A 6579-nucleotide genomic window follows, 5' to 3' on the forward strand; every position below is an offset into this window, starting at 1 on the left:
CTTCCATCCCCAGAGACAGTTCCATTGGTTTTCCAGCTCTCCAGCACTTGCTTTAAGATTGGTAAGTAGATCTCCTTCATATGTGATATAGGTGCTTTTCTAACTGCTGCTCTTGTGCTAGGTCCTGGGGTGAGAGAGTTTGCAGGTGTGAGTCCTTTAAGGGCAGGTTCTCTGTTTCCTATAGTTCTTTGGTTCTCTTGGGCATAATCCCCATTGGTTTTAGATTTGGGGGGCTCATCTTTCTGATGCAGGACCCAAGAGTTGGGATGCCTGATGTGGAGACATGAATCTCTTGGTCCTCAAGGAAAAGTTTCATGTTGTTGAGGTCCCTGCTGATTGTGGGTTGCTGGGCCTGAGGTGGGATTTTAGCAGGAGCACATCTCTGCCTCTTCTACCTATCTTGATGTGGCTCTTTTATCTTTTGTTGTGGAGGCATTGTTAATCGAGTTTTCAGAACTTCTTCAGAGAAAATTATTCAATATGTAGCTGTAGATTTGTTATGTCTATGGGAGAAGATGACTTCAGGATCTTCCTAGGTTGCCATCTTGAACCTGAGCTCTCTTTGTGAGTCCTTTTCTTTCTTTCTTTCTTTCTTTCTTTCTTTCTTTCTTTCTTTCCTTCTCTTTCCTTTCTTTCTTTCCTTCTTTTCTTCCCTTTTTCTTTCTTAGCATCCTGATTTTTCCAAGGAGTTTATTTGGGCAAACGTGGGGACAGGGAGGCTCTGCATCTGCAAGAAAGTTTTGGGCCTCTTGGTGGTTAAGCATGGCTTGTGCTGCTGATGTAGGATCTGGTGAGGCAGTGGGAATTTGATCTTGAAGTCATGCAACTGCTTGACTGCCACTCAGCGGCACTTGCTGGCTGCAATCTCCTACATCTTCATGATCTGGATTGAATGTGCCCAGGCACTTGTGCTGGGTGCCCATGTTTCAGTAGCACTGGGTGACAACACCTGCAGTGGGGAGGTTCCAGGACTTCCAGTACATGTTGTAGGTGCTGCTGCAGAAGTCCTAGCACAGCTAGATGCTGCAGTTCTTCACCTTCCAGGGAGGTTTGTCAAACACCTGTCCACAGTAGACCATTTCCTCTGAAGACTTACTCATCTTCTTTAGCTAAGAGACAAAAGCAGAAGCAGAACTTGGTGATAATAGGATTAGGTAGAAAGGTTCACATGCATTAGAGGGGCAGAGTGCAGCATTTGGAGGTGGGCAGGCAGCGCGAGGCACTCTCACAGTGTGCCCAAGGCCTTCGTGGCGCACTCTCCACACTTGCCACCATTCAAGAAAGGGATCCCTTTACTTTCAGTGAAATATTTTACGGTAAGCAGACAGGCAACTTGGAAAGCAATGGATCCAATCCTTAAGTACCCAATATGTGGTAGCCAACCCGAATGAGGAAAAGGTAAGAATTTGACCTTGTATGAATAATACTGTGCAGTGCATCTTGTGATATATGCTTTTATGTTAAAATGCTTAAAATTGGTTTAATCTGTACAGTCAGGAGATGTGCTCTTTGTTTTCCAGTTGACTACATGCCTTTGGTATAACTTGCAAGTTAGGGAAAGAAGATGACAATTCTAGTTTCAGTTAGAGAGGGGTTATAAATGAATGTAGAACTCTCTCTGGGGCAGAGTTATTTCTTAGTATGCTCTGAACTTTGATAATGTAAAATGACTATTATTTTGATTTTTTACTCCTTACATAACCATACTGTTTGCACATCAACAGATAAGAGTACATGGGTGCTTCCATTTCAGGCCAGTCCTAACTATGTTTTTAACATTCTAGAAGGGCTGTATTTGTAATTTGGTGAGTCCTTCAGTGCAAGCCATAAAATGTTATTGATACAGTTGTCTAGCGTTTAGGTAGAATAAATTGTTCATTTTTAAATTTTTTTATTATATTTTTATTATATTTTATTATTTTAAATTATTTTTTATTATCCTGTTGTCTTCTTCTTCTTCTTCTGATTTTTGTTTAGTAATCTCTTCATACAAACTCTACACTCGAACTCATGACCCCTAGATCAAGAGTCACATGCTCTACCAACTGAGCCAGCCAGGTGCCCGTCATTATCTTGTATTCTTAGCCACAAGTTTCTAATTATGACAGACACTCAGGCGTACTTATGTAATAATAATTTAAGGGTCCATTTTATCAACATGCATATATTATTTTTATTTTTTAAAGTTGATTTATTTATTTTGAGAGAGTGTGGGGGAGGGGCAGAAAGAGAGAGGGAAAGAAAGAAAATCCCACGCAGGCAGCCACAGGGCTCAAACTCACAAACTGTGACATCAGAACCTGAGCTGAAATTAAGAGTCGAACGCTTAACTGACTGAGCCGCCCAGGCACCCCCAAGATGGACACATTTTAGAGGTAATACTTCCATAGTGTTTTTAGCTTTCATAACTTACTCTTTTTAATCTTTCACAGTATATTATGATGTATTTGTTGCATATTAGTTTCATTCTTGATAGATGAGACAACCAAAGGCATGGACTACTGAAATGAATCGCAAGGCCACAGTCTTTAGTTAATCCCAAGGAAGGGCTGCTCTCCAGATTCCCAGGTGAATCCTTCCACAGCCTTTCGGAAAAAGAGGTAGGATGTAGGGTTTTAGTTATTAGTTCTCCAGCTCAATGCTTTTTTCTTGAGTTGTGTAAATTAAGAGCATCTTCAGGTAGAGGGGAACCGACAAGCTTTGTTAGGAAGGGGCACCGTGAGTCTTGTCCAGCTATGCTTCCCGGGCACGTCACCATAATAACTACTAATAGACACTGGTCAACTCAATGACTGAGTGAATAAAGGAGTGGGAGTAACGGCTGCTAACAGGAGTTTGCCAGCGGCAACTGGAGCTCTCTGCAAAGCCCGGGAATGGTGGGCCTGTCTGTATCTGACCAATGAACTGACACAACCTGTGAGCACACCACTGTCGAACTGGCTCTCTTGGCCTGGCTTTGCTCTGCCCACTTCACTCATTCTCCTCAGGCCAACTTGAGACTGAGTCTCGTGCAGAGACTACCAGCTTCGATCTGTTCTTCGTCAGAAGAGGTTAGGAGATGTGCCTTGTGTTCAGATGGAGCGAGCGAGTGGAAGGGGACTAAATACCTCCAGTGGACACGTTGGGTGTCCTAGCAAAGATGTTATGGGAATTAGCATTAGTGTTGAATTTATGCAGGGCTTTCACACCCTCACATTCGGCATGCTATCCCCAAAGAACTGCCATGACTAAATGCTGTGACCTGGCACTAACAAACGGTGCATTAAATAACCGTATGCAGCGCATTGCTCTGCAGGCTGGCAGCATACTGTCGAGGTGACACTTCCTTGTTCTGTGCTATGCCTTCTCGAGGAGGGCCACAGGGACAAATTTCTCTATGGTCTCAGAACCAGGAATAATTGCGTCCTGCCGAGCAAATGGCATATTCTTTGTGTTAGGGACACTCCGATCCATGCAGTGAATCATATTTCCCTCTTCATGTGGCCTGTCTGAAAGCTCCAGTTCAAATTTATAGATACTGCTGGCAAGTACGTAAGACTTCCTTGCAATAATTTTGTCTTTTAATTTCATTGTAGTTTCCCTTAGACTCATTTTATTCGTCGATTTTAAATTTAGTTTATCTTATTATCAGATGTGTTTTGCGTTGTTTTTGTTTGTTTGATAAATCATCTTAAATCCTTTTGGGAAAAAAATAAAAAAGAAATACCAGTATATTCATGCAACACTTTTACTTTACATTTTAAAAAAATGTTTATTTTGAGAGGAGGGGAGGGGCAGAGAGAGGGGGACAGAGGATCTGGGCTTGGGGAGGGGGGGCTCTGCACTGACAGCAGAGAGCCCAAAGCAAGGCTTGAACTCAGGAGCCGTGAGATCACCCCTGGGCCAAAGTCAGCCGCTTAACCAACTGAGCCACCCAGGCATCCTTCAACACCTTTACTTTAGTTTTTTTTTCAATTCCGCAGGCCTTCATTTTATACCTTTTCTTCTGTAATCTATTGAGAAGAAGAAAATTCGCCACTGTCTAGTGGTATAATCCTTTCTGGGTTAGTTGTGGGGTTTTTTTTGTTTGTTTTCTAGTTTTTGTTTGTTTCTTTTGTTTTTTAAAAGGAATTTGACCATTATATTAAAAGTAAGGTGTTGATAGCTGAGCCCTACAGCTGTTACTTTCTAGCCATGTGAATTTAACTAAATTACTTAATCTTTCTTACTTATAAGAAGAGTAACACTATTTTTTTTTGTGAAGGTTGTGAGGATTATATGAAATACTGTATGTACAATACATAGTACTGTATTTGACACATAGTAGGCTTTTTGTTTAAAGTCTTCAAGTGGAGGAGTGCCTGGATGGCTCAGTTGGTTAAGTGTGACTCTTGATTTCGGCTCAGGTCATGACCTTCCTGTTTCGTGAATTTGAGCCCAGGTCTGGTCCGGGTCCATGCTGACAATGCGGATCCTGTTTGGGATTCTTTCTCCTCCCCCTCTCTCTGCCTCTCTCTCTGCCCCTCCCCCACATGCATCCATGCACGTGCTCTCTCTCTCAAAATAAATATATAAACTTAAAAAAAGATTAAAAAAAAATAAAAGTAAAAGTCTTCCAAGTGGAAAATGCACTGGACTTGCAGTAAAGTCTCTCTTTTTCTGCTCATTAGCTTATGAACTTGGGCAAATCATTTTACTTCTTTAGACCATATTTTTCTTCTATATAGTTTCATGGCACGACTTACAGTGTCCTTAGGATTCTAGCTTTGCTATTCTTGGATACTTAGGCTTGTCCTGAGTAAGATGTGAGAGTGGGTCCTCACTCTGTTTACACTAGGAATAGCATGAATCTATTCACCTGGGCATAGAGAGGTCTAGGGGAAGAGGATCCGGATCTGAAGCAGGGAAATGAAAAGGCCCATTGTGTTGGCCATTATGTTCTTCACTGATGTTGATTATGGTAATTTGCAAAGGTAGTAGCGTCTTCTGGAATACCCTGAATTGCTAGTGATTATAGTCCTGAATTCAAGTGGATTTCAAAAGACTTGCCATTATGGATGCTGTTCTCTGTAGTGAATGGTTTATAACGGGCTGCTTGGTGAATACTTGGAGTGGTAGCTGTGGGACAAAGGGAGCTGCTGCTGCTGGTCAATGACCTTGTTCACCATTGACTACATTTGGTTCAGTCGTGGAGTCAATCAGAACAAGTGTCTGTGTCCAAGACATGGTTTCTATTCAGGAACTATTGGGCAATAGGAGACCCCCAAAGCAGGAGGAAGCTCACTTATCAAGAAGATAAATAAGGGTTTATAATGGATGATGCAGATGAAGAATCTACACTGAAATTCACACTCGTAGCAATTCATCAAGATGCAGGGGTAGCTTTGTGGTTAAGGGCACAGCCTTTTTTAGTGTGTGGTTTCAGCCAAGTTATTTAATCTCTCAAAGCCTCAGTTTCCTCATATCTTAGAGGGATAGTGACACCTCATATAGTTGTTCCAAGGAGATAATGTAAATGCTGAGATATTAGTTATTATATTATTATTAAAACTATTATTATTAAAACTATTAGTGTTGTTATAAACTGCAAATTCACAGTGGGCTTTAAGGTTCTGCCCTAATCTAATAAACTGTACAGACTATAAGAATGAATGTTAACAACAAACCATTAGATGATCAAATGATTGGAGAAGAGTACATAGCAGAGAAAAAAATTCTAATAAATTTTTGAGTCAGTGCATCATGCCCATTAACTTTCTTCCTACCATTTATTCCTGGGAACTTACTTTCAAAAGGTAGCCATCTACCTTTGCTTTTGATTGATTTCATTCTTTTTACATGGAGGTGGGATTATAAATTAAAGACACTAGTTTCTATTAACTTCCTTCATTACTCTGTAATTCCTTTTGCCTACTTATTGTGAAGTTTCTGTCTCCTGCCTTTCTGTGGGATGAATATAAATTTGCTCACCCTGTTCAAAGAGAAAGCATTATGACCCTGAATCCTAAAAAGTCTTTATTTTATCATATAATTTTTTAAAAGATGATTAAAAAGAAATGGGTATCTGGGTCACTAAGTCAGTTAAGCATCCAACTCTTGATTTCAGCCCAGGTCATGATCCCAGGGTTGTGGGATTGAGCATCTCATTGGGCTCTGCACTAAGTGTGGAGCCTGCTTGGGATTCTCTCTCTCTCTCTCTCTCTCTCTCTCTCTCTCTCTCTGCCCTTCTTCCCTGCTCTCTCTCTGTCTCTGAAAAAATAATAAAGTAAATAAATAAATAATGGTAAAAAATTAACCAGAGTAAAATGTAAAACAAACAAACAAACAAACAAACAAACAAAAAACCCAGGAGAAAGTGAGTGTTAAGATATTGTGAAATTATTGTTACAAAAACAGAGAAACCACTAAAAATTAGTCTGGTTTAGGTTCGAGTATTTTTGTCTGAATGGACTTCAGCTTTTGCTTGGTCCACTGAAATTCATTGAATTCAGTTAAAATTTGAGATTTCAAATGGTAACAATGTGTAGTAACAGAACACAGCACCTGGGAGTGGTGGTTTTCTTGTGTTTCACTCTTTGAATCTTTCGGAAGAGAAGTGAA

The 6579-nt window shown here is 40.6% G+C and overlaps 1 pseudogene; it reads right to left on the reverse strand.

The window, feature by feature from the left end:
• Positions 1–664: 664 nt before the first annotated feature.
• LOC106966885 (60S ribosomal protein L18a-like) lies at positions 665–1337 on the reverse strand (annotated as a pseudogene).
• Between the last annotated feature and the right edge of the window lie 5242 nt (positions 1338–6579).

This window comes from Acinonyx jubatus, chromosome C1 (genome assembly GCF_027475565.1).
Source record: "Acinonyx jubatus isolate Ajub_Pintada_27869175 chromosome C1, VMU_Ajub_asm_v1.0, whole genome shotgun sequence".
In the NCBI taxonomy this organism is placed as follows: Eukaryota; Metazoa; Chordata; class Mammalia; order Carnivora; family Felidae; genus Acinonyx; species Acinonyx jubatus.